Source organism: Vitis riparia, chromosome 17 (assembly GCF_004353265.1).
Source record: "Vitis riparia cultivar Riparia Gloire de Montpellier isolate 1030 chromosome 17, EGFV_Vit.rip_1.0, whole genome shotgun sequence".
In the NCBI taxonomy this organism is placed as follows: Eukaryota; Viridiplantae; Streptophyta; class Magnoliopsida; order Vitales; family Vitaceae; genus Vitis; species Vitis riparia.
In genome coordinates, this window is record NC_048447.1 from 1,477,775 (window position 1) to 1,483,774 (window position 6,000).

At 43.9% G+C, this 6,000-nt stretch overlaps 5 non-coding genes and 3 pseudogenes across 5 annotated transcripts; all 8 read left to right on the plus strand.

Annotated features, from left to right (window-relative positions):
- The first annotated feature begins 247 nt into the window (after positions 1 to 247).
- LOC117905280 lies at positions 248 to 366 on the plus strand. The gene has a single exon (XR_004649686.1). It is a non-coding gene; the product is annotated as a 5S ribosomal RNA (ribosomal RNA).
- A 348-nt stretch (positions 367 to 714) lies between these two features.
- Positions 715 to 833, plus strand: LOC117905252. Its single transcript, XR_004649679.1, has one exon. It is a non-coding gene; the product is annotated as a 5S ribosomal RNA (ribosomal RNA).
- Positions 834 to 1,490: 657 nt separating this feature from the next.
- LOC117905272 lies at positions 1,491 to 1,605 on the plus strand (annotated as a pseudogene).
- A 1,150-nt stretch (positions 1,606 to 2,755) lies between these two features.
- On the plus strand, positions 2,756 to 2,874 carry LOC117905256. The gene has a single exon (XR_004649683.1). It is a non-coding gene; the product is annotated as a 5S ribosomal RNA (ribosomal RNA).
- A 351-nt stretch (positions 2,875 to 3,225) lies between these two features.
- On the plus strand, positions 3,226 to 3,344 carry LOC117905261 (annotated as a pseudogene).
- A 658-nt stretch (positions 3,345 to 4,002) lies between these two features.
- Positions 4,003 to 4,121, plus strand: LOC117905275 (annotated as a pseudogene).
- A 366-nt stretch (positions 4,122 to 4,487) lies between these two features.
- On the plus strand, positions 4,488 to 4,606 carry LOC117905262. Its single transcript, XR_004649684.1, has one exon. It is a non-coding gene; the product is annotated as a 5S ribosomal RNA (ribosomal RNA).
- A 660-nt stretch (positions 4,607 to 5,266) lies between these two features.
- On the plus strand, positions 5,267 to 5,385 carry LOC117905292. The gene has a single exon (XR_004649697.1). It is a non-coding gene; the product is annotated as a 5S ribosomal RNA (ribosomal RNA).
- The last annotated feature ends 615 nt before the right edge of the window (positions 5,386 to 6,000 follow it).

The following is a 6,000-nucleotide window of genomic DNA, read 5'->3' on the forward strand; positions in this document are numbered from 1 at the left end:
CATCCACTCTTTAAACTCACGATCAAACCCCAATCCATGCCACAAAATGCAAATCCAACCGTATGGATCAAAAGAAGGCGTCAATTTTAAAAGGGACACACTGTCCGATCTGGACGAACATCCCCAGATACTCGCATAATGATACATCTGTCAAAACAAACTTTTCTCCTTATTTCCTTATATCAAGGACACTAGAAGTTGCACCGCAATCATACCACATAAGGGGATTAGGTCGCAATAACATGACGAGTGCAAACATACCAGCACTAATGCACCTGATCCCATCAGAACTCTGTAGATAAGCATGCTTGGGCGAGAATAGTACTAGGATGGGTGACCTCCTGGGAAGTCCTTGTGTTGCACACTTTTTTCCTTTTTCTTGACAGAATTTCTTTCATATATATATATATATATATATATATATATATATATAGAATTTGTTTAATTTATGTCTGTATTTCCCGGTTGGGTGTCGTGCAAAAGCAATGAAGCAATTCCTAATGGGGTTCAGGGTTAGGAAGTTGGTAGGACCCACAGGGGGCGCGAGAATCGTGCACTGGCTAGCGGTCAGGATCAAAGGGCGTCGACAGGGGCGTGTGTGACAGGTGATAGGTGGGTCGTATGGGGGATGGGATGAGGTAGAAGGATGTCAGGGTGAAGGGTGGGATCGGTCGAAGGGAACGCTTGAAGGGGATTAGGTCACAATAACATGGTGGCTGCGATCATACCACCACCAACGCACCGGATCCCATCAGAACTCCACAGTGAAGCGTTCTTGGGCGAAAGTAGTACTAGGATGGGTGACCTCCTGGGAAGTCCTCGTGTTGCACCCCTTCTCCCTTTTTTTGACGGAATTTCTATGGTTTATGTCTGTATTTGTCGTGCTTAAAGGTTTTGCACTTCCTATTTCCATTTGCACCGGTCGATCGTCGATCTGATCCTTCAACCGTTACATATCAGTCGTCAAAATCGACTATCGCCAATCTTCCCCGTTTTCTCTCACATGAAAGTTACCGCCATTTTAGGACAATCAGCGCAGACGCTAACCTTTTCCGAGCCCCGAGGCTCAAGTTATGGCCCAAAACACCTTTGCTTCCTAGTCTCCCCATTAGTTTGTCGAAAGAATGAGCCGAGCCCACCATTGCGACCCTCGTGTCGAGACTCGCGGTTTTTTTTATAAAAAAAAAGTCCCAAAACTCTACCCGAAGGCACTAGAAACCACCTGGCAAGCTCTCACTTCCCACATTCACCCTTTAAACTCACAATCAAACCCCAATCCATGCACCCAAACGCGAATCCAACCGTATGAATCGAAAGCAGAGGTCAATTTTAAGAGGAGCACATCGTCCGATTTGGATGAACATTCCTAGATACTCGCATAATAATACATTTGTTAAAACAAACTTTTTCCCCTATTTTCTTCGATCAAGCACACCAGAAGTTGCACCTCAATCAAACCAAATAAGGGGATTAGGTCGCAAAAAAATGACGAGTGCGATCATACAAACTAATGCACCGGATCCCATCTGAACTTCGCAGTTAAGCGTGCTTGAGCGAGAATAGCTAAGATGGGTGACCTCCTAGGAAGTCCTCGTGTTGCACCCCTTTTTCCTTTTTCTGGAAGAAATTTCTTTCATATATATATATATATATATATATGGAATTTATTTGATTTATGTTCGTATTTCCCAATTGGGTGTCGTGCAAAAACAAGGAAGCAATTCCGGCTGGGATCCTAGGGAGTTGGTGAGACCCATAGGGGGCGAGAGTCGTGAACTGGCTAGTGGTTAGGATCGAAGGGCGTCAAGAAGGGCATGTGCGACAGGTTATAGGTTAATCGTATGTGGGCGGGAGGAGGTAGAAAGATGTCAAGGTGGAGAGTGGGATCAGTCGAAGGGCACACCTGAAGGGGATTAGGTCGCAATAACATGGTGAGTGTGATCATACCAGCAATAATGCACATAATCGCATCAAAATTCCGTAGGTAAGCGAGCTTAGGCGAGAGTAGTACTAGGATGGGTGACCTCTTGGGAAGTCCTCGTGTTGCACCATTTCTCCATTTTTTTGACGGAATTTCTATGATTTATGTCCGCATTTATGGTGCCAATACGTTTCGCCCATCCTGTTTCCATCCTCATATGCCGATCGTCGATTTAATCCCCCGATCGTTAGATATCAACCCTTGAAATTGATTGTTGTCGATCTTTCGCTTTTTTTTTTTCACGTGAAAGTTCTTTCTCTCCCTCTCTCTCTCTCTCTCTCTCTCTCTCTCTCCCCCCCCCCCCATTTTAAGACGATTGGTGCAGATGCCAACCTTTTTCGAGCTTTGAGGCCCAAGTTATGGCCCTAAACGCCTTTCTTCCCTAGTCTCCCCAACTGTTTGTCGAAAGGATGATCCGAGCCTACCATTGCAATCTTCGCGTTGAGAGTTTGAAAAAAGAAATTGTCCCAAAACTTTACCCGAAGGCCCTAAAAACCACCTGATAAGCTCTTGCTTCCACGTATCCCCCATCCACCCTTTAAAGTCATGATCAAACCCCAATCCATGCACTAAAATGCGAATCCAACGTATAGATCGAAAGAAGGCTTCAACTTTAAGAGGGGCACACCATCCGATCTGGACGAATATCCTCAAATACTCCCAAAATAATACATCTGTCAAAACAAACTTTTCCTCCTATTTCCTTCTATCAAGCACACCAGAAGTTGCACCTCAATCATACCACATAAGGGGATTAGGTCGCAATAACATGACGGGTGCGATCATACCAACGCTAATGCACCGGATCCCATCAGAACTCCGTAAGTAAGCGTGCTTGGGCGAGAGTAGTACTAGGATGGGTGGCCTCCTAGAAAGTTCTCATGTTGCACCCCTTTTTCCTTTTTTTGGACAAAATTTCTTGTATATATATATATATATATATATATATATATATATATATATGGAATTTATTTGATTTATGTCTGTATTTCCTAGTTGGGTGTCGTGCAAAGGCAATGAAGCAATTCCGAATGGGGTCCAAGGTTAGGGAGTTGGTGGGACCCACAAGGGGCCGAGAGTCGTGCATTGGCTAGTGGTCAGGATTTGAGGGCGTCGGCAGGGGTGTGTGCAACATGTGATAGGTGGGTCGTATGGGGAGCGGAATGAGGTAGAAGGATGTTAGAGCGGAGGGTGGGATTGGTCGAAGGGGACGCCTGAAAGGGATTTGGTCGCAATAACATGGTGGGTGCGATCATACTAGTACTAATGCATTGGATCCCATCAGAACTTCGTAGTTTAGCGTGCCTGGGCGAGAATAACATTAGGATGGGTGACCTCTTGGGAAGCCCTCGTGTTGCACCCCTTCTCCCTTTTCTTAACAGAATTTCTATGATTTATGTCCGCATTTGTCGTGCCAATAGGTTTCTCCCTTCCCATTTCCATCTGCATTGGTCAATCGTTGATCCGATCCCCCGATTGTTAGATATCAACTGTCGAAATCGACCATCGCCGATCTTCCCCTTTTTCTCCCATCTAAAAGCTTCCACCATTTTAGGAAGATTGGCATAGACACCAACCTTTTCTGAGCCCCGAGGCCCAAGTTGTGGCCCAAAATGCCTTTCTTCCCTAATCTTCCCATCCGTTCGTCAAAAGGATGATCTGAGGCCACCATTGCGATCTTCACTTCGAGACTCGCTGTTTGAACGAAAAAATTGTCCCAAAACTCTACCCAAAAGCCCCAAAAATCGCCTAGCAAGCTCTCACTTCCACGCTTCGCCCATCCACTCTTTAAAGTCACGATCAAACCCCAATTCATGCACCAAAATGGGAATCTAACTGTACGAATCAAAAGAAGGTGTCAATTTTAAGAGGGGCACACCGTCTGATTTGGACGAACAACCCCAAATACTCCCATAATAATACATCTGTCAAAATAAAAAATTTCCCCTATTTCCATCAAGCACACCAGGAGTTGCACCTCAATCATACGACATAAGTGGATTAGGTCACAATAACATGACGAGTGTGATAATACCAGCACTAATGCATTAGATGCTATCAGAACTCTGCAATTAAGCGTTCTTGGGTAAGAGTAGTACTAGGATGGGTGACCTCCCGAGAAGTCCTCGTGTTGCATATAAAATTTCTTTCATATATATATATATATATATATATATATATATATATATATATATATATATATATATATATATATATATATATATGGAATTTATTTAATTTATGTCTGTATTTCTCGGTTGGGTGTCGTGCAAAGGCGAGGAAGCAATTCCGAATGGGGTTCGGGGTTGGGGAGTTGTTTGGACCCAAAGGGGGCTGAGAGTCGTGCGTTGGCTAGCGGTCAGGATCAGAGGGCGTCGACAGGGATGTGTGCAAAGGGTGATAGGTGGGTCGTATGGGGGGTGGGAGGAGGTACAAGGATGTTAGGACAGAGGCTGGGATCGGTCAAAGGAAACTCCTAAAGGATATTAGGTCGCAATAACATGACGGGTGCAATCATACCAGCACTAATGTACCGGATCCCATCAGAACTCTGCAGTTAAGCATGCTTGGGCAAGAGTAGTACTAGGATGGGTGACCTTCTGGGAAGTCCTTGTGTTGCACCCCTTCTCCCTTTTTATGATGAAATTTCTATGATTTATGTCTGCATTCGTCGTGCCAATAACTTTCGCCCTTCTCATTTCCATCCGCACCGGCTGATTGTCGATTAGATTCCCCGATCGTTAAATTTCAACCATCGAAATCGACCATTGCCGATCTTCCCCGTTTTCTTCAATGTGAAAATTCCTCGCATTTTAGGACGATCGGCATAGACGCCAATCTTTTCCGAGCCCCGAGGCCCATGTTATGGCCTAAAACACCTTTCCTCCTTAGTCTTCTCAGCCGTTCGTCGAAAGGATGATCTGAGCCCACCATTACGATTCTCACGTCGAGACTTGTGGTTTGAAAAAAAAACTTGTCCCAAAACTCTATCCGAAAGCCCCAGAAACCACCTGGCAAGCTCTCGCTTCCACGTTTCCCCCATCCACCCTTTAAAGTCATGATCAAACCCCAATCCATGCACCAGAATGTGAATCCAATCGTACGGATAAAAAAATGCATCAATTTTAAGAGGGTCACACCGTCCGATCTGGACGAACATCCCTAGATATTCACATAATAACACATCTATCAAAACAAACTTTTCCCCCTATTTCCTCTATCAAACATGCTAGAAGTTGCACCTCAATCATACCACATATGGGGATTAGGTTGCAATGACACGACGAGTGTGATCATACCAGCACTAATGCACCAGATCTCATCAGAACTCTATAGTTAAGTGTGCTTAGGTGAGAGTAGTACTAGGATGGGTGACCTCCTTGGAAGTCCTCGTGTTGCACCCCTTTTTCCTTTTTTGGATGGAATTCCTTTCATATATATAATTTATGGAATTTATTTGATTTATGTCTGAATTTCTTGGTTGGATGTCGTGAAAAGGGAATGAAGCAATTCCGGATGGAGTCCGGAGTTAGGGAGTTGGTGGGACCCACAAGGGGCACGAGAGTCATGCATGGGTTAATAGTGAGGATCGGGGGTGTTAGCAAGGGCATGTGCGATCGGTGATAGGTGAGTCGTTAACCAAACTTCTCTATTGTACCAAATACTTAGCCTTTTTACATAGCAACTCAGGTCAAGAAAAATTAGAGAAAGAATCACTACGAATTTTGTAGTACTCTGGTTATCGTCCTCAAGGACTAGCTTATGGAAATTGTCAATACTAGAATAAATGAGTTGCTTTTGTTTAAATCCTAAAGTGAAAAACAATATGTGAATAATGTGAATCTAAGTAAAAGAAATTAAATTAATAACAAAATGAATATTGATTTTAAATTCGATTGATTCAAGTTTGGGGCTCTCCACAATCCAACCTAGGGTATAGAAATTAGAGAAAACAAGGGTCTTTTAAGTAATATGATCTTAAGGTTTTGGAATCCTTGGCTGCTCGCGATCAAGTTGAA